Source organism: Lepidochelys kempii, chromosome 27, assembly GCF_965140285.1.
Source record: "Lepidochelys kempii isolate rLepKem1 chromosome 27, rLepKem1.hap1, whole genome shotgun sequence".
NCBI lineage: Eukaryota > Metazoa > Chordata > Testudines > Cheloniidae > Lepidochelys > Lepidochelys kempii.
Genome location: NC_136406.1, coordinates 7,475,529 through 7,495,192, shown reverse-complemented (window position 1 = coordinate 7,495,192; position 19,664 = coordinate 7,475,529). Strand labels below are relative to the sequence as shown.

Below are 19,664 nucleotides of genomic sequence, written 5' to 3'. Positions count from 1 at the left end.
TATTATCTTTATATCTGTTCCAGGGAAGTGTCTTGGTTGAGGTCATGCAAATGGGCTTCAAGTGGTCCTTCTTGGGGTTCTCTGTACGAATAGGGGTGAATTTCACCCAGAAAGCACTTGTCCACTTGCTTCTGTACTCATGCATTCTACCTTCGGGGGCCTCATCTAATGTGATATTCAGTGTCAACTCATTCAGAATGCCCCAGCACAAATTAATCTACTTTGTAGCAACCTTTTACCAGAGCCTCATTAAATATCTTGATCTGTTTTTCTGGCTGAGATTTAATGCCCATCTAAGAGATAAATCTTGCTCCAATGCAATTAGTAGAAAATTACACACGCAATAAGTATATAATTGAATTTTTATTAATATACTCCACTTGCATTCTCAATGTCTTTGCACAAAATCTTTAGGTTCTCCCCACTCCCCGCCCTCCCCGAGTTCAAAAGCAAGTTTGTTCAATGACCGTTATCACACTTATATGGGGGGAAAAGGTATTTTCAAAAATAAAATCTTCCATCTATCTAATTAACTTTCTTTTACTCTGAAGTTAAATAGTAGTTAAGCATTCATTAAACTTTAATGAGGATAGGAAAGTAATTGCATATATATCTTGCATGACGACAACTTACTTACATTAGAAGTAGATTTACCTTTTGCTTATTTAGTCAAGCTCAGAAAATAATGCATTAAGAGTTTGTTGGTAAGTATTTGGACTATATTTAGGAATAATAGGATTAGAAACAAATTACTGATTTATATAGATATAGATAGATATATAAACTTTCAACAGCTCATAGCTTGTCCAAATCTGAAGTGACTTTCATGGACCTAGCCAAAGGCACTTTTCTGAGGCCAGGACAACCTCCTTGCCAAATTTCAAACCCCTGTTGCAAACCACAGAAGTGCCAGAGTTCTTCAAAAAGCAGCCAGACCATGTTTTATAATCTTTTCATTATGCACATTTTTGTGACTGTTTTTTGAAGATCTCTAGTGCCCCCATGGTTTGCAGCCAGATCTTGAAATGTGGCAGGGGGTGGCCCAGATATCAAGGAGGTGTATTTTGCTGGTCCCTTAAAAAAAACTGTTCTGATTTGGACAAGTTATGATGAACTATTGAAAGCTGCCACTTCCCATCTATGCTTTGCTGATTACAGCTTGTTTCTAGCTTGCTGCCAAATAGCTGGGACATTCTAATAGCACTGCTCATGCACCATCCATGTCTTGCTCTAGCATTTCACACAGAAGTTGTGGAAGAGATAGCATGTGCTCATGTAACTGAAGACCATCATGATGCATATGCCCAAGGGGACATAACTAAGATTTCACAGGCAACCTGAATTCTGGTATTTCCAAACTTTCGAGTGCTTGATTTTACAATCTTAGCAGTATTTTACTGTATTTTTGTATGTAATTTCCTCTGTACTTTTTAAAGGAAAAGGTTAAAAAACAGTTCTGTTATATTGTTGCCCCTTTAGCCTGAGTGATTAGCCAAAAGTCAAGGACTTGATGACTTATTTCAATTAGGAGGAGGAACTGAAAGGAGTCAGGTATCATCTTTGGTGCAATCCTGTATATTTGTAAAGAACATACACAAAGTCCTGTTTCCCTGAACACATCAGGAAGGGACAGCAGACAGTTTCCAATCCAGCTTTTCCAACAAGTCTTGGGTCCAACAGAGCTGTGCCCCACTGCTCCCTCTCAGGTCCCCATTGTGCCTGGTGCTGTACAAAAGAAAAAGACCCAAAAGACAGCTCCTCTCCTAGAGAGCTTAGAAGGCATTTTAACAAACCCACGAGACACTGCATCTAGCTACAGTTCTGTAGCAGATCCACTCCCTAGGAGAGCTGGGAGAGTCTAATATGACTGTCATGCTTTCTCTGCATAGCTCAGACAACAGTGGCTCAAGGTCTACCACTCTTACGTTCATAGCATACACACTGAGAAATTAGATTAGAAAAATAAAATACTTTTGCTGGGTGGTTACAACATAGCTAATTTATTTCTTAGAATTCAGAATGATAACACAAAAGGACTCCAAAACAGAGGGACAAGGAGGTTGCTTCCTAACCAGAGACCCTGAGCTCACCCCACCTAACTCTAGGCTAGCTGTTCTTTACCCCACATAACTCTGGACTGATAACAGCAGAGGATCCAGATCACACACTTCCCTAAAGAGCTGCCTAGCCTGCAAGCAGGACCAGGAAGACCCCCGATAATTTAAAGTGACAGCTTACAATTCTAACAGTTTTCTATACTCCTCAGGTGCAGCTAACAGAAAACAATCAATACACTCAGCACCACAAGTAACGGCAGGTTCATTGGCCTGGTGGAAAACCCCCTTAAAGATTCACACCATAAAGAATGTGTGCACAGGGGTGGCGAGTTGTATGGGCCCATGGTGCCCGGGCTCCAGCAATATTTTTTTTTATATAGCACTTTTATCCAAAGCGTTTTACAATAGTGAGCTAACGGTACAAATAACATTTGGAAAGATCATTAAGTGGTCCGCCAAGACCCTCAGCAATTTTCAGGTGGTCCGCGGAAAAAAGTTTGAGAGCCGCTTCTCTAATTGATCAGCAATGTAACAACAAAACAACGTTAACTGGGACAACTTTAAGTGAGGAGTTACTGTATATCGACTTACAAGGCAGGTGTGTGCGCGGCGGGGACTTGGACCTGTTCTGGGCACCACCAAAAATTATACAAAACTGCCGCCCCGTGTGCGCATGCGCATGCGTGACCAGTGACTCCTGAGGAAGTGCAATGCAGCCCTCTGGTTGTTACAAAGTGGCTATTGATCAGTTTTGCTCCACTCCCTTCCTTCCCCCAGTTTAAACTCCATAGGGACCATACACAGGCCATGCATACTCATTGGGGTTCAGGCACTAGGGAATAAACCTGTCAGATCTCTCCTCTCCTAGTGAGGGGCACATCTATTCAGAGGACAGGTGCTTCTTGGATTCATCAGCCTGGTAGGAGGGATGTAGCAACAGAGGAGTGCTCAATATGTAGACTTCTTTCAAAGTTGCCATAAACCCTGCCTGAATACAGCTCCCCTGGGCCCAAGCAGTTGTAGCTAACATAATCAAATGAATGCCGCAGTCAAGGCCAGGCAGGGAAAGGAAAGTTCTTTCAATGAATAACAATGGGAGGTGAAAGCGGTGCCCAGGGAAACATTGTTTTCCTGTTACTTCTCTTATCGAGTTCTTTGGTTTCAGTATTTGACATCCCTTGATGCCAGGGCATGTACAGCAGCTACTACATATTTCACTTGTCAGTGGGACACCGCTTCAGACAGACCCTCTGAAGAGCTCTGTGGAGCTCAAAAGCTTATCTCTATCACCAACAGATGCCTGTCCAATAAAAGAGACTCTCTTAGGGTTGTAGAATCACAGAATCATAGAAGATTAGGGTTGGAAGAGACCTCAGGAGGTCAACTAGTCCAACCCCCTGCTCAAAGCAAGGCCAGAAGGGACCATTGGAACATCTAGTTTGATCTCTTATCTATCACAGGCCATTACATTTCACCCAGTTTCTCCTCTGTTAAGTTCAGTTATTTTAGTTTGACAAAAACAGTTCAGTCCTCAGGAAACTAAACTATGTCCGCAGGCAGAGTACAGGAGAGACAGAGGCTCTGATGCTTGGACAGCTGTCACTGACCTTTCAGAATGGGAGTCTGTGTCCTATCTAAGGTACTGGCTGTGCTCCATTCAAGTCAATGACCAAAGACTCATTGCATAGAGCCAGGACTACCATAGGGTAAAGCTCATCTGTGGGAGATAGACCTTTCTCGGTGGCCAATCCTAGACTGTTGAACAAGCTTACGCAAGAGCTAAGGACCATCACCACCTTCCTCTCCAAGTGCCAGGGGCGCATCTTCTATCTTCCTTTTCCAATACAAGCACAGCTGGAAGATGCTCAGATACTACAATGATGAGGGAGGTCCAAGAATGAAGCCAAACCGCGAAGTGCCAAGTGCTGGAGCTGGTCATTCGATTTTCATTGAAATATTTTCTCAACAAGAATTTTCATTGAAGTGTAAATTTTCCAGTGGGGTGAGGGAGAGAGAGAAGTTTTTTTTTTCCAATGAAATGAAGAAAAAAGACCTGCAAACACTTGTTTTTCAGTAAAAACAGTTGTTTTGGTTTCAGTTTTTAAAACCAAATGTGTTTATGGAAAGCGGTTTTCAAAATATAAAAGTGTTTTTCCACTAAAAACACTAAAAAAGTTTGATAGGAATTTTTTTAAAAATCAATATTTTTAGAAGTTTCCTGTGAAATATAATTGGCATTCTTTTCATTCATCTACTTAGCTTCTTGCAGGAGGCATTCAGAGCCCTAAATCCATCTCACTGTGCAATGTGAGTCACACAACACCTTGTTTCAGGAGACCCAAGAGCATGTTGGAACTGGGGGCAAGGAAATAAAGTAAGTAAGAAGGGGAAAGAGAAGGAGCAAAGGGAAAGTCAAGCTGAATATTATGCAAAAGACTGTTTAGCTCTGTCAAATTGTGGAATAGGTCCCCTGGGAAATGAAAATGGCCACTCCACTTGAGTTATTTAAGACTAGACTGGTCAAAATGCTGGTGACTATAATGTAGAAGATGGTCCTGCGTTGACAGGGTGGGTGACATGATGAGTGAAACTGGCTGAATATTTAAAAAAAACGCGATTCTCAAGTATTTTCACTAGAGAAAGAAAATACTTCAGAGAAATCGTTTATTTGCTCAAAAATGCAGTTTCAGATCGACCAAAACTATTTGCAAATTTGAATCAAATTCAGTGACTAGTTTGGGTTGAAAAACTGAAGAAATGCAACACAAAAGGTTTTAAAATTATTAAAGTATTCATACGAAAGAGCTCAAACAATTCTGTTAAGAAGCTGCATTTTCAAAATACCTGAGCCTAAAATCATGGTACAAAATGCTTAGTCCTGTGCTAAAATGTGTACTTACTAGTTTAATTTATCTTTAATTGATAACATTTGGCTAACGAGGTTTAACTAAGTGCTAAAAAAGGGAATACAATAGGCAAGGCAGCCTATTCCTTCACTCTCCCACTTCCCTGGTCCTTCTCGCATGAACAGAGAGCAAAAATACCCAAAGTCCGAAGGTGCAAACAATTCGATGTTTATTGGGGTGAACTTCCAGCAAGCTTAAATACAAGTTCCTTTTTCCTTATTTTCGAATCCCAACTTACTTCCTGTTTGCCCCTAATTTAAATAGTAATATTCTTAGCTATACCTTAACCAATCATTCTACTGAAATTTAACTAACCAATCCTAACATATTGTAACATGATTAGCTAACCAATTATATCCCACCACCTTAATTAGTTTACACCCGGCAAAATTAATTATACAGCAGACAGAAACAATCACAGAACCAGACAGAGACCATGCCAATAAACAATAGCAAAGTGGGAACTATAATGACAAAACAATACAGAAGTGAGGATTTCACAACTACATCTATAAAGACATAAGAGTTTCCCAGCTGTGTCTATTGATAAGTGAGTTCTTACCAGACAGAAAACTATCAACCTCAATTTCCTTTTACATCTTCTAGGCACTTCCCTTTCTCTGGAGGTGATAGGCACTATCAGGACAGGATTGTATTCCTAACAGCCCAATAGCACCTTCTTTCAATGTGACTAGTTTGGAATGTGAGGATGTGACCGGTCGCTTCCCAGCTTATGGCTGCCTCTGTCGCTTAGCCAAAGGCCTTAGCCTAAGAACAGGGCCTCAGACTGTCACAGTAAGAGAAGGACCTTACACTGGCAGACAGTGATTTTGATTCTTTCTTTTATACCTCTAACTAGCCAAGTGATAAGAATACACCTAAATTCTTAAAGTACAGGCCTTTACAGACAGGCCTGAATATCTATATCCTAACATATGTCAATGTGCAACCACAAATTTCCGTACTTACGTGTGGTTACACATTTGATGGCATCTGGAGCAAAGGTGTACAAACACTTGGATTTATTTTCAGGGCAACTGAACTACCCAATTACCATTTTTTTCACGTACCGCTTTGCCGATCTCAGCCCCCAGAAATGTGCTTGACATGCGCACTTCAAAAATCCAACCCAAGGGCCTCATTTCCATTCCCCCTTGTCTTTGATTTGATCATTCCCCCCATGCAACCGTGACAACGAAATGACTTTCAGATGAAAGTAGACAGACTTGTGTGGATTCAGCACCAAAAGCTCTGAAAACGGTCATTCAGCTTGTACATTAAAAACTCTTCAGCAGTGCCTGCACCTCTTCTGCACCAACCTTTATATGAGATTTCTTCTTAAATCCTTTGCCATAAGAGTTACATTCATATTACCAGGGAAAACAAACAATACCACGTGACCTACGTAACTCTCAACAACTCCTATATTATCAATCCCAAACCTTTCAAATTCATAAGTCAGGCCGCCCCCCAAAATGATATTGCCTTAAAAATAACAAGATATTAAACATAATAAATATTGGCATTATTTTTATTTGCCTTTTGATTTCTGAGCCTTTAGGGTTACACTCAGGTTGCAGTGTCAAACATTTTTCTCCAGCCACGAGAACTAGAGATATCCTTTGTTTTGTTGTTTTAAATGAAAGCTGAGATTTTCACATAATAACATGACTCCAGAAGCTGGAGCTTTAAGAAAATTACCAAATAGCATGAGGCTCATGACAAAATCATGAGAGTTGGAATCGCTGAGTCAATAGCATCTCAAATTTTGAATATTGATTTGAAAACCACCCATTGAGCGAAACAAATTTGAAAAAAGAAAAAGTTGAATAAATTCTAATTAAATTTCTTTTTTTTAGGAAGTTGGTTTGCTGGTCGAGTGTTCTGTGAATTGGAAATAGGCAACATTTGTTAAATAAATGATCTATAATGAATCATGCACTCAGCTCTAATAAGGTGAAATTCATCAGTGTGCAGAGAACTAGTACAAGGCCTCTGAGTCCTATAAACCCCATTTTGAGGGTTATGACTGAGACTTTAATGCTTCATAGATCTTGTGCCAGGCCTCAGCACAAGGGGGGAATTTTGCCCCTAATGAATACGTAATTTCCAATGTCTTTTTTATTCACCTGTAGAATTCAACAAATCATCCCAATGAAATTTATCGTCCATCTGTTTGATAGAAAATGGGCTCTAGTGGGTGACCGTAGGTACCAGACTAACTGAAGAGCTGTTAGGTCACATCTTTCTATAAATTTTGATTTTCTGAAATGATCGCCGGAAACATTTGTTAAAAATTCAAAAGCCAGATGAATAGCAACGGGCATTCCTGCCTTAGATGGGCATTAAAATGTGATCTCAGCAAAGGAAAAATGGAAACAAGACATTTCCCAAGACTCAGCAGTCCAATTAGCAAGAAGAAGGCAGGGTGTGAACTTAAAATGGATTAACTATTCCTGATTAACGACAATAAAATGGAATAAGAGAGTCTACACATGGAGTTAATCAGGAGTAGGTATTCCAGAATAGTACCCATTCAGACAAGCCCTAGGCTCATGTTTGCAGTGTGAAGAGGAAAGCTGTCTGCCTTGTCATGCGGAGTCGCATAGCTGGGGCTCCCTGCCACACTGATCCTACCTCATGAACCGTGTCATTGATCACAGAGCTGTCTCAGCCGCCTAACCTACTGCGGCTGGTTCTGGTGCCCCACCCTGCATCCTCTGAATACGAAGCTGTTAGAGGGCTTGACAGCTTCTGTCTTTGGAGTTATAGCTCAGCCAGGCTCAGGCCTCTAAGGAACATACAACTTATCTGCAAACATCAGCTGCATTAGGCATCTTATTCCCTTTTAAAGCTACAAGCATCATTCAGGCTGCAGCATTTGAAACGTCAAAGAAAACCCTGTTAAGGAGAAGACCCATGCATTGCCTGGGTGCCCCAGCAAGGTCATCCATGCAGCGAGGATGGCTGCTGCACGCCAGGCTCCCCCCGGTAGCACCTGGTGCCAGTGATGAAGAAGCACCTGCCATCATGCCGTAGATCCTTATAGCTCAGGAATGAGAGGATGGGGGCCTCAGGCTGGGGCTACACTTTGGAGGTGATTTAAATGGCTGGTAGAGCCCACCTAGTGTCCAGAATCGCCCACGGCGTCACCTCTGGGAGAGCAGCTCAGCAAGGTGTAAAAATAAATGAAATCCCCCCCCCCCCACACACACACACCGGCAGAACTCTTGGATGTCACGAAACGTGTCTCAAAACCTGTCCCTGCAGCACAGTGCCCCCTAGTGCCACACTGGGGCACTGTGGTTAGCAGGGACTCCAGAATGAAAGTGACTTCTTCTGAGTCAGCCACCCTGCTCGCCTGCACCACAGCTCCCCTTAGCACCATGCGGGGGAACTGAGCGCAGCACGGACTCCAAAGATACAGCGCCCCCTACTGAGCACTCCACACAGCACCACAGCACGCCAAGCACCAGGCTAGAGCAGTGGGGTCTGCACAGGGGAAAGCACCCCCTACTGAGCCCCCCCCAGATCCATGCAATGCAGCGCCCCCTAGCAACATACTGATTTATTGTCTCAGCGCGAGTCAGCAAGAATCGCTCCCTCAAACCTCAATCCCACTTTACCTACCCACAAAGGACGGCAGGATGCTAAAGAGATCCCTTAGCTGTGCCCCACTGAACATGGAGAAGCTCCACTCATCACCTCCTCTGGGACGCTTGCCTTTGCAACTGGCAGAAGCTGCAACTTTGCAAGTGCCCTTTAATCACAGTGAAGTTTCAGCAGATCTCCAAAAAGAGCCAGCAAAGTCTAGCAAGCCCAGCAGCTGGAAGGATGCAAAAGCTGGGGTTGTCTCCGCTACTTCCAGGCAGCTATTGAACTGAGAGGAGAATGAGTCTAACCCTGAGATTAAACACCGCAAAATGCCAGCAGATAAGTAACAACTGTTCCAACCTATTACGCAAAAGTGTGAGTTAAGATCACACTGAGAGACAGTTTAATTTCCTTTCAGCTTCTCTCTGCTCTCTGGCAAAGCAATAGACAGCCACGTATTATTTCTGTGTAAGGCCTGGCTGGAAAATTGCATTATTCCATTTAACATCTTTTTTTCCCCTCTTTGCCTAATCTCTCTGATTCCAGCTGTCACTCACAGGCATTCTGCCCTCGCATTTTGGGTGCCCAATGAGTAAAATCTGGTTTAATGGGATTAACTGCGGTCTGATAAGATAGATCAAAGGGATGGCAGAAGCTGATTGAGCCTGATTTAAATAATAATAAAGAAATCTTCTATTTATAGACGTGTCTATTCATTAATGTCTTAATTCTGTTAAAGCCCCATGGTAATTGTAGCTGGCAGTAATGAGCAGGAAGCTGTGAGACTGCGGAGTTTAGTCATTAACACAGATGAATTAGGATGGCATATACCAACTGGGTCTTGCAGAACTGCTCACAGCAGGCCTGGCCAGCCATGCTCCTCAGTGAATAGTTTCAATTAGACATGGACTTTTTCACTGCCTGTTCTGTCCTGTTCCGGTGCACTGTTAAGCACATTCCACCCCAGAGAGGGCTGCATTTCAGGGGCGAATGAAGTGATCCCTGGATATAGATATAGGGCCAATTCCTACAATCCTTGCCCAATATTTAATAAGTCCTTATTGAGCCAAAACTCCCCCAAAGTCAATAGCTGTTTGCCTGAATAAAGACTGAGTGAGACCTGAGTAAAGGTTTCAGGATTTAGGCAATAGTTTGTAAAGGACTTTGGAAGCTTTGGGTCAGATTTAGGCAACACAGAATTAACACAACAAAGTACTATCATCCCTGTTTTACAGAAGGAGAAACTGAGGCACGGAGCAGTTGTGAGTTGACCAGAAGCTCAGTGACACAGCGGGACTAGAATTTAGCATTCTAGGCCTGTGCTTAGTGCACACGGTCTCTCAAGCCTCACTGCATGGAGGTGCTGTGTGCCACCCCTGTTGTTGTGTCTCCAAAGCGTGGCCCCACAAACACAGTTTATCGGTTGCCCCTAGCCACGTACACATCTTGTCTAAGGTAGAAATAGGACAATGCAGCAGGACTGGCAGGAGCTAGGAACAAACCTCAGCACTCAGAGTGGGCCAGTCAGGTGCTGTCTCCAAAGGACTTGGAAACGTCCTGCCCCACTAGTGCACAGAGAGAGGGACCCAGGTTTTAAAGGCTCTGCCTGGTATTTCTCTAGCCAATGAGAAGAGCAACAGTCTTTGTCAGAGCTTTGCTTGGTTCCTTTGCTCACCCGTCGTGCGGTGGCACTGCTGGCCCAGAGGAAGTTATGGTTTAGCCATCTCTGCAGAACCACCCATCCACCAATGTGCCACAAAGGGAAAAAAATGGCTAACCACTCTCCAGGTTTGTTCATTGCTGGTTCATTGCAGCAGTGCCTAGAGGAGTCCCAGCTGCACAGACACTGGGCCAGGAATAGTCCCTGCCCCAAGAAGCTTGCAAACAGAGCTGGTCAGACAATGGAGTTTCCGTCCCACAAAAAAAAAATCTTCTTCATGCAAAGGTCAGGCAAGGTCCCGTCCTCTCTTGAATCCCACTCAGTACCTACCTTGGCAGCGAGGATTCATTATGCACTGTGTAAACAAAAAAGAAAAGGATCTGAATTGTATCTACTTTTTGTGGTGTCACAGGGGAATAGCATTTTTGAAGCTCTGGCTTCCTAGTGCTATAAATAGTGGGGTCCAGGTTTACAAAGATATTTAGGCATCTAAAGGTAGGCATCTTTTGGGGTTGACAAAAGCACCTGAGTTAAGTCCCTAATTCCCACTGGTTTCCAAAGGGAGTTAGGATCCTAACCCACTTAGCGGCTTTTGACAATCTCCACTTTGCTGATCTGGCAAAATCAAAACATTTTGTGGAGATTATTCCATGTCGCTTATGTTCCGACAGAACCCTGCCTCCAAAGAGACTTTGACCTGCCTGGTTTCCTGCCAGCCCCTCGGTAGCCTGGGCTCCTGTAGCCCTGGGGTAGGCCTCTGGGTGGACCCCAGGGTTTCCAGGGTCTGCGGCTCCAGGGCAGCCCACCATGTGGATGGCCCCAGAGCCAAGGCTTCATTCCCTCTCACAGCAAATTTTCAATTTTTGTTTCTCGCTCCTAGTTGGAATGAACCCAGATTTCAAAATATCAAAATCGCTAGTGAGGTGGAATTCCCATTTTCTGGCGATCTGTGCTGCTGCGTGCCTATTCAGATCTGGCCCTTGGTGAATTGTCACGAGGTCTGGCTTGTTCTCTAGCATCCTAATAGGAATGCCCTTTATATGGCAAATACAAGAGGCATGTTCCCTGCTGGTACCGGGATGGTCCCAGCCTGGAGGACACGAGGTGTCTCATGATCTCTCTATCTATCCAAGGTGCTAATATGGCCCCTAGCACTGTAGTATCTGAGCACCTCACAGTCTTCAATGTATTTACCTCCTTCTCCGAGACAGGGCAGGGCTATGACCCCATTGTACAGGTGGGCAACTTAGACCTGGAGATGCTAAAGGTCTTGCTCAGGGTCATAGAGGAAAAGTGTGGAATGTTTGGTGTGATGTTCCAAGTTCTGGGCTAGTGTCCTCAAGTGCTGGGCTAGTGTCCTGAAGTTCTGAGCTGGAACTTGGGTCAGAACAAGTTCTGGACGAGTGTCCTGAAGTTCTGGGCTAGAGTTCTGGGCTGGAACTTGGGCCAGAATGAATTCTGGGCTAATGTCCTAGTCATTGGATCATCCTTCTTCTCCAAGATGAGCTACAAAAAGCAAAGGCGCCCAAACTCTATGGTCATTTATGGCAATTTTGATGTGAGGGTCCAATCCTTTGAGATATAGCCCACCCTGGACCCAATTTTCAAAGGAGTTTAGGTACCTGAAGATTCAAATAGGCACTTAGTGGGGTTGACAAAAGTGCCTAAGCAGGTTAGTGCTTAACTCCCATGGACTTCAACGGGAATCAGAGTAATTCAGCACCATGCAGTCTGGAACCTGAGCCCTAGATTTGTGAGGATCCAAAGAGCACCAGAGATGTTAAGAGGATGATATTGAACAGCCACAGGACACTACATACAGCTGGCCAGGGGAGCGAGTGAGAATCTGCAGCTCCATCCACCCTCCAGCACTGGCGGCAACTTCCCCAAGTTAATTGCTTTGTCCAAAAAATACCTCCCTGTACTAAGTGATTTGTTTTGCGGACAAAAATATTTGCTGATGAAATGTTCCAAATGTCCCTCCGGCTGCCAGATCAAAAAAATGGATTGTGAGGGAGGGGGAAAAAAATAATCCAGCAAGCTCACAAAAATTGAGACGTGCTGCTAACGAAGGCACCAGCATCCAGCTGCCTGTGTGTGTAATTAAACTCCAGTCCATCTCATTGAGATGCAGGACGCATTTCTGCAGCGAGGTTAAATGAGGAGCTGGTGATGACAAGCCGACGCTACAGAAATGTCAAAATTAGCATGAGCCAAAGGAGTGGACTGGCCATAGGGAGTTAGGAAGATCTGGGGAGGAGAAGGTGGCATATCTATGCCATGGCTGTTCAGAGGTGCCTTTTGCAATCAGGCTTTTCCACATGTTGGGAAGCTGCTTTCAGGAGAGGCATCGTCACAATAAAAAGCCATCTGCATTTCCAAGGCATCTTCTTCCCCAGTCCAGTCACATTCCCTTCTCGCCAGCTGTTGTTTTTGTTCTGGTTTGGCCTGTAATGTAAAAAAAAAAAAAAACAACGTAATCCACCCCATGGAGCTAACATGCTGTTTGCCACTATCACATGGATGGCTCTGTTCCTGCACTGCAGCCCTGTCCCCTACCCTGGGTCTGTCCTGTCTATTCGATTGTGAGTTCTTGGGGACAGGGATTGTCTACTACTCCAAGTTTATATAGCACCTGGCACAATGGAGCAACGGTCTCAGCTGGTCTGCAAAGGTTGAGAGCCACTGGTTTAGGGTCACTCCCCCCACACACACTCACCAGCATGTAATTGACAAGTCCCTGCCCTCACTCTAGTTCCAAATCTGGTTCATGTCATGTGTCACTAGGGGGAGCCTAAAGCTCACCTGGACCTGCTTTCCCATGGTATAACTGTGAACTGCCTTGCCTTCACTAGGGTTTAACCTTATCTTAATTACCATCTGTTAGCTAAAATGGGGTAAGAACACACCTTGTTCCCTAGGGTTACGCCTACACTGATGTCAATCAGAGAGACTGAGGGGTGGAAAAAGAGGGGTGTAGCAAGAAACACCGTTGAGTAGCCGTAACCCTCCTGCACCTTCCACTGGCTCCTGGCTCATCAGTTGCATCAACAATGAGTCCTTGAGATGTCAGTCGGTGGGTCTGAGGGAATCTCATTCATGCCACCTTTCACATCTCACATCTGGATCTGGCCTGTTGTCAGTGGATTGCTCATGCTGGGGATGTCTTCATGGCCATCGGGAGGTGTGATGGCAGCATGTGTGTCCAGACCTGAGCTAGCTTGGATGGAGGCAGCTTGCTAAAAATCGCAGTGTGGTTGTGGTGGCGTAGGAGGTGTCCCGAGTTAGCCACCTGAGTACAAGCTCCGCCGCAACCCTGGGTACATACTCAAGTGGCTAGTCTGTGCTGCTACCCATCCCTTACGGCTGTGCCTTCACTGCTCTTGGTCAAAGATCAATAGATCAAAGCTAGCTCAGGTATGTCCACTCATGCTGCAATCATACCTCCTGATTGCAATGTTGACGTACCCACTGCCACATTCTTGACATGGGCATGAAGAAGGTGAGGTAATATCCTTTCTTGGAGCAGTTTCTGTTGATGAAAGGGACAAGCTTTCAAGCTGGACAGAGCTCTTCTGTGTAGCTTGTAAGCTTGTCTCTTTCATCAACAGCATATACATAAGAGCATGGTTTTGCATGCCTGCCCATCCTGTAATGTCTTATGAACTTATCTAGTTCTTTTTTAAACCCTGTTCCAGTCTTGGCCTTCACAACATCCTCTGGCAAAGAGTTTCACAGGTTGATTGTGCGTTGTGTGAAGAAATACTTCCTTTTGTTTGTTTTAAACCTGCTGCCTATTCATTTCATTTGGTGACCCTAGTTCTTGTGTTATTAGAAGGAGTAAACAACACTTTCTTATTTACTTTCTCCACGCTAGTCATGATTGTATAGACCTCTATCATATCTCGGCTTAGTTGTTTCTATTCCAAGTTGAAAAGTCCCAGTCTTGTTAATCTCTCCTCATATGGAAGTTATTCCATATCCCTATTCATTTTTATTATTCATTATATTTAAGATGGGGTGATCAGATGTACATGCAATATTCAAGATGTGGGCATACTATGGATTTATATAAAGGCGATATGATATTTTCTGTCTTATTATCTATCCCTTTTCTAATGATTCCCAACATTCTGTTTGCTTTTTTGACTGCCGCTGCACATTGAGTGGATGTTTGCAGAGAACTATCCACAATGACTCCAAGATCTCTTTCTTGAGTGGTAACAGCTAATTTAGACCCCATCATTTTATATGTATAGTTGGGATTATGTTTTCCAATGTACATTACTTTGCATTCATCAACATTGAATTTCATCTGCCATTTTGTTGCCCAGTCACCCAGTTTTGTGAGGTCCCTTTGTAGCTCTTCGCAGTCTACTTTGGACTTAACTATATCATCTGCAAATTTTGCCACCTCACTGTTTACCCCTTTTTCCAGATCATTTATGAATATGTCGCACAGGGCTGTATATGCTGAATATGTGAATATGTATGAATATGTTGAAGAGCACAGAAGTTGATCCAATAAAATATATTACCTCACCCACTTTGTTTCTCTAATATCCTGGAACCCAATAAGGTTATAGCAATGCTGCAAACAACAGTGGGCAAAACCAGAACAACGTTTCTATCCCTTGAGGATAATTTGGGAGGTCCTGGCAAATTAATTCCCATGTTCTGCAAGTTCTTAACCTTGCTGCAGGCTCGGAAGGAAAAACAGGATGGGGAGATTAGCTGCGAGCCCAGCACAAGGATATGCATCTTAATATTACTGGGGAAATCGCCAAGCACTTTTTAACAAGATTTTGAACAAACTAATCAGCAGTATTGGATTTTCAAGGGTTTCAGTGGGAATTCTTGCTAATTGAGATATATTTCCATTAGCAGCTCCCAGCAGGAGCTTCCAGTACTGCTAGTCCACAGGTGGGAGAACATCATGTAGCTTGTAAAATCAATAAGAGCATGGCCAATTAAAACAAACCCCAACAATTAGTGCCACTATTTGAAATTAGAATTGCTAATTGCTAATAGATCCGGACATGAAGGCTTAAGAGTGATGCAATAGTGTGTGTGTTGGGGGACAACTTGTCACGTCCTGTCCTACCACATGGAATTCCCAGCTCCTTTCCCAGGGCAAAGCAACCGTGTGTATGTGAACTCAGAGTGGGAACTACACCCCTTCATACCAAAGCATTGCAGGACAATTTACCACAACTCACTGCATTATTCATAACACAACAACGCAGGGCCCAATTCTGCAAGCTGCTGAACTCTTCCTGTCTGGTGTAGAGATTGCCATTGCTGGATCCTTATCAAAGATTTAATGGCAGTTTGTGAACAGTTAATTAATTAAACCTTCACAACCCCCATTGAGGAATGGGAGTATAATTGTACCCATCCTACAGAAAGCACAGAAAGACTAAGGCCAGGTCTACACTACAAACCGATGATGGTATAGCTTGTCCTGTTGACATATCTACCTCCTCTCAGGGAGTTGGATTAACTATGCCGACTACACTAATGGGAGAGCTCTTTCCTGTTGGTGTAGGAGCATCTTCACTTAAGTGCTACAGTGGCACAGAGGCGTTGATGCAGCTGTGCCAATGCAGCTTTTTAGGTGTTGACCTAGCCTTAGGCCCAAATCCTCAAAGGTATTTGGGTACCTAACTCCCATGGGCAATTAGAAATACCTTTGAGAATCTGGGCCTGACTGAGCAGCTCAAAGTCCTGCAGTGAGTGAGAAGTCAGGGGTAGAACCCAGGAGTCCTGGATCCCACTCATTGTTATTTATATTGCAATAGCACCTAGGGGACTCAGTCAAGGATTGTGCTAGGTACTGTACAAACATAGCCCAAAAATGGTCCCTTCCCCAAAGACCTTCCAGATGGAGGATGCAGAGAGTAGATGGGAATCAGCACAAGGTAACAATGGGGTGATCCTGATCAATGCAATGAACACTGGTCAGTTCGTATCAGGTGCCTAACCACAGATGAGTATTTTACAAGCATCACAGCAAAGGTGGGTTTAAGGCAAATGATGCACTGGCCTTACAGGGGTTTATGTGGCGCTCCTCCCGTGCATCATGGGAGAAAGCAGGAAGGTTCTTTGGGGAAATGTCACTAGTGGGTGATGAAGGCTAGCATTGATGGTGGGAGTTGATATCTCAGCAGCACAAGAGGGAAGTTAGGCAGGGCGGGGATAGGTCCTGGAGAGCCTTGCAAGTAAAGACAGGTAGTCTGTGTCTGATGCGATAGAGAAGGGGCATCCAGTGGAGAGGTGAAGAGGGGGGAACATGGTCAGTGATGAGCCAAGAGGATGCTCTTTGCTGCAGTGTTTTGAATGAATGTAAGCAGCACAAAAGAGAAGAGAATGGATGGTCCAGTGGTTAGCATGGTAGCCAGGGGCTCAGAGGACCCACATTCAATTCCCTGTGCTGCCACAGACACCCTGTGTGATCTGGAACAAGTTATTCAGCCTCTCTGAGACACCCTCAGATTATGTCTGCATTACAGACTAAGCCACCAGAAGCAAAAGTGGATGGGAATCTGGGAGGCAGTGACCATGAGTTGGTTGAGTTCAGGATCCTGACACAGGGAAGAAAGGTAAGCAGCAGGATACGGACCCTGGACTTCAGGAAAGCAGACTTCGACTCCCTCAGGGAACGGATGGCCAGGATCCCCTGGGGGACTAACTTGAAGGGGAAAGGAGTCCAGGAGAGCTGGCTGTATTTCAAGGAATCCCTGTTGAGGTTACAGGGACAAACCATCCCGATGAGTCGAAAGAATAGTAAATATGGCAGGCGACCAGCTTGGCTTAATGGTGAAATCCTAGCGGATCTTAAACATAAAAAAGAAGCTTACAAGAAGTGGAAGGTTGGACATATGACCAGGGAAGAGTATAAAAATATTGCTCGGGCATGTAGGAATGATATCAGGAGGGCCAAATCGCACCTGGAGCTGCAGCTAGCCAGAGATGTCAAGAATAACAAGAAGGGTTTCTTCAGGTATATTGGCAACAAGAAGAAAGCCAAGGAATGTGTGGGCCCCTTACTGAATGAGGGAGGCAACCTAGTGACAGAGGATGTGGAAAAAGCTAATGTGCTCAATGCTTTTTTTGCCTCTGTTTTCACTAACAAGGTCAGCTCCCAGACTGCTGAGCTGGGCATCACAAAATGGGGAAGAGATGGCCAGCCCTCTGTGGAGATAGAGGTGGTTAGGGACTATTTAGAAAAGCTGGATGTGCACAAGTCCATGGGGCCGGACGAGTTGCATCCGAGAGTGCTGAAGGAATTGGCGGCTGTGATTGCAGAGCCATTGGCCATTATCTTTGAAAACTCGTAGCGAACCGGGGAAGTCCCGGATGACTGGAAAAAGGCTAATGTAGTGCCCATCTTTAAAAAAGGGAAGAAGAAGGATCCTGGGAACTACAGGTCAGTCAGCCTCACCTCAGTCCCTGGAAAAATCATGGAGCAGGTCCTCAAAGAATCAATCCTGAAGCACTTGCATGAGAGGAAAGTGATCAGGAACAGCCAACATGGATTCACCAAGGGAAGGTCATGCCTGACTAATCTAATCACCTTTTATGATGAGATTACTTGTTCTGTGGATGAAGGGAAAGCAGTGGATGTATTGTTTCTTGACTTTAGCAAAGCTTTTGACACAGTCTCCCACAGTATTCTTGTCAGCAAGTTAAGGAAGTATGGGCTGGATGAATGCACTATAAGGTGGGTAGAAAGCTGGCTAGATTGTCGGGCTCAACGGGTAGTGATCAATGGCTCCATGTCTAGTTGGCAGCCGGTATCAAGTGGAGTGCCCCAAGGGTCGGTCCTTGGGCCGGTTTTGTTCAATATCTTCATAAATGATCTGGAGGATGGTGTGGATTGCACTCTCAGCAAATTTGCGGATGATACTAAACTGGGAGGAGTGGTAGATACGCTGGAGGGGAGGGATAGGATACAGAAGGACCTAGACAAATTGGAGGATTGGGCCAAAAGAAATCTGATGAGGTTCAATAAGGATAAGTGCAGGGTCCTGCACTTAGGACAGAAGAACCCAATGCACAGCTACAGACTAGGGACCGAATGGCTAGGCAGCAGTTCTGCGGAAAAGGACCTAGGGGTGACAGTGGACAAGAAGCTGGATATGAGTCAGCAGTGTGCCCTTGTTGCCAAGAAGGCCAATGGCATTTTGGGATGTATAAGTAGGGGCATAGCGAGCAGATCGAGGGACGTGATTGTTCCCCTCTATTCGACATTGGTGAGGCCTCATCTGGAGTACTGTGTCCAGTTTTGGGCCCCACACTTCAAGAAGGATGTGGATAAATTGGAGAGAGTCCAGCGAAGGGCAACAAAAATGATTAGGGGTCTAGAACACATGAGTTATGAGGAGAGGCTGAGGGAGCTGGGATTGTTTAGCCTGCAGAAGAGAAGAATGAGGGGGGATTTGATAGCTGCTTTCAACTACCTGAAAGGGGGTGCCAAAGAGGATGGCTCTAGACTGTTCTCAATGGTAGCAGATGACAGAACGAGGAGTAATGGTCTCAAGTTGCAGTGGGGGAGGTTTAGATTGGATATTAGGAAAAACTTTTTCACTAAGAGGGTGGTGAAACACTGGAATGCGTTACCTAGGGAGGTGGTAGAATCTCCTTCCTTATAAGTTTTTAAGGTCAGGCTTGATAAAGCCCTGGCTGGGATGATTTAACTGGGAATTGGTCCTGCTTCGAGCAGGGGGTTGGACTAGATGACCTTCTGGGGTCCCTTCCAACCCTGATATTCTATGATTCTATGATTCTATGATTCTAAGAAGATGGTCTGCCAGTGCAGGAATATCACCTCCCTGAATGACACTAGCTGTGAAAAGAAGCACTCTTCTGTCAACCTAGCCATGTCTACACTGGGGGCTTTGCTGACATAGCTATGTCTCGGGGGGATGGTGGTGGTGTATTTACACGCCTGACCGACACAGCTGTGACACTCTAAGTTTCAAGTGTAACCAAGCCTCCATGTCTTGTGTACAGTCCAGCTTGTCTTCGCCCCACCTACACACACAGCCGCCTACACACACCCGGTCAAACAATACACAGTGGAATCCTCTGTCCACATGATACTAGTTTCTGGGCAGACTTGGTTTAGGTGGGGCTCCTTAACTGGCTCTTACAGTGATCATCTCGGAAGGCTATGTTCACACAGCAGTTTCAATGAGGTTTGAACCCAACCTATAACCCAGGCTTGCCTCCCCCACCCTCCAGAACAATACAAAAAAATGAAAGGAACAGGCCTGACTCAGAAGTCACTGATGCAGCTTTTACACCACTGCAGCTCTCTGGGCCCTGGTGGAGTCACTACGGGTATACACCTGCATGAATGAGAGGGAGCTCAGTCTCAAATCGACATTTTCCAGGGGACTGATCTGAGCCAGGGTTTTGCGGTTTAAGTATTTTCCATTACTG

At 44.6% G+C, this 19,664-nt stretch overlaps 1 protein-coding gene across 2 annotated transcripts in view; it reads left to right on the top strand.

Moving 5' to 3' along the window:
• ASIC2 (acid sensing ion channel subunit 2) overlaps window positions 1-19,664 on the top strand; it is a 1,322,378-nt gene that overhangs the window by 216,043 nt on the left and 1,086,671 nt on the right. The gene's annotated exons all lie outside the window — the stretch shown is intronic.